Source organism: Theropithecus gelada, chromosome 3 (genome assembly GCF_003255815.1).
Source record: "Theropithecus gelada isolate Dixy chromosome 3, Tgel_1.0, whole genome shotgun sequence".
In the NCBI taxonomy this organism is placed as follows: Eukaryota; Metazoa; Chordata; class Mammalia; order Primates; family Cercopithecidae; genus Theropithecus; species Theropithecus gelada.
This window is the reverse complement of record NC_037670.1, coordinates 58,438,038-58,440,033: the sequence shown is the minus strand read 5'-3', so window position 1 is coordinate 58,440,033 and position 1,996 is coordinate 58,438,038. Positions and strand designations below refer to the sequence as shown.

At 32.5% G+C, this 1,996-nt stretch overlaps 1 non-coding gene across 1 annotated transcript; it reads left to right on the top strand.

Annotated features, from left to right (window-relative positions):
* The first annotated feature begins 585 nt into the window (after nucleotides 1-585).
* On the top strand, nucleotides 586-692 carry LOC112621852. The gene has a single exon (XR_003118790.1). It is a non-coding gene; the product is annotated as a U6 spliceosomal RNA (small nuclear RNA).
* The last annotated feature ends 1,304 nt before the right edge of the window (nucleotides 693-1,996 follow it).

Here is a 1,996-nt window from a genome sequence, read left to right as displayed (position 1 = left end):
AGTCCCAGCTACTAGGGAGGCTGAGGCAGGAGAATGGCGTGAACCCGGGAGGCGGAGCTTGCAGTGAGCTGAGATTGCACCACTGCACTCCAGCCTGGGTGACAGAGCAAGACTCTGTCTCATCTCAAAAAAAAAAAAAAAAAAAAAAAAAAAAAGAACAAGAACAAGAGTTGTAGAGAAGGTCCCACACACTTGCAAACAACCAAATCTCTCGAGAATTCACTCACTATTGCAAGGACAGCACCAAGCCGTGCAGGATCTGCCCGCATGATCCAATCACCTCCCACCAAGCCCCACCTCCAACATTAGGGATTATAATTCTATGTGAGATTTAAAAGGGAAAATATCCAAACTGTATCATCACTGTGCTACAGATGGAAAAAGAGAGGCACAGAAGATTGAATTGCTTGAGGTAGTATGTGCTAAAGATGGAACTTTATCCCTGATAGTTCACTTTCAACACCCAAGTTCTTAACCCTTATGGAATCAACTCACTTTTAGTCACAGTGATTTGGGTACCATCATACTTTAGAAATTTAGAGTGTTGTGTATGTGTTGTTGAATTTTTAGGATTAACAAATAGGTGTGGTCACTTCAGCAGCACGTATACTAAAATTGGAACGATATAGAGAAGATAAGCATGGCCCATGTGCAAGGATGACACACAAATTCATGAAGCATCCCATATTTTATACGCATATCAATTGGAAGTCATTACATGAGGAAGAGACAGCTCAGAGGTTTGTTAAAATAAGCAAAACACAAAAGCAGAAAGTATCTGAGAAAAAGTAGACTGTTGATCATCAATTTATTTCCAAACATTTAGAGAGTAGTTTAATTATTGAAACATAATCAAGGAATATTAAGAAAGCACTGAATTGCTTTAATTCTTTTAAAGATTGCCTTAGGATTTATAGTGCACATCTCTAATTAATAGTGGTCTATATTCAGATAATAGCATCTCACATGTAATATAAACCAGTAGAACAGTATATTCCACACTTTTCACTGGTATTTTTGTGCTATTGTCACTTTATGTTTTACTTGTATATATGGTATAAATACATAACACATTGCTACTACTTTTGCGTTAGACAGTTTTTTTTAAATGTAATTTCAATTAAAAATTATACTATACTTTTAAAAAGTATGTAAATTATTGAAAAATTATTTTCAACACAAGTCTTTGTGTTGAAAATTTTTCAACAAATAAAATAATTTTTCAGCAAAAGTTATATCTCAAGTTTTATTGTAATTTTTATTTTCTTCTCTTTCATGGAAATGATCTATTTTCCACTTCTATTACCAATTTCTATCTGATAGTGTGTGCATTCTTCTTTGTTCAATTAATTGTTAGGTCTTACTGGTTCACTTCTCTTTTTGCATAAACTCTTTATAAATTATTATGTAGTATTTAACTTTTCACAATATTTGAGACCAATATTTTTCCAAAAGATTTTCTGCCATCGAAGTTTGAATGATTTTATGTACAGATGATTTTACCATTTTATTTAGTTAAAAAATATTTCCTTTAGTAATTTTTTCTCTACTCTTACAAATCTCTCTAATTCAGAGGACAGAAAGACAGTGATCACTCCAGGCCACTGAAAGTGTGGTTGCTATCAAATGTCAAACTGAGAACTGAAGGGTGCTGGTTGGCAAAAGAAATTGAGAAGAACCATTTAGGAACTCATTTGCAATGTGACAGATAAATTTTATGCCTATTAAATCTGATAATTTGAAAATGGGGTTGATAGTTTATGTCTTTTATTGTGCTTTCCCTATAATTCAATTTTAGTCTATTTTAAAAAATGTTACCCATGATATATTTAGAGGAGAGAGAGATTTGATCTTTCACTACAGAAAGTTTGAAAATTATTGGCCTATTATTTTCTCTCCATTTTTAGCATGTGGAGAAAAAGGCAGAATAAAGAAGCTTTGTTTTTGTTTTTATTTTTTTCTGATTTGTTTATGTACATATATAATTTAAATATAA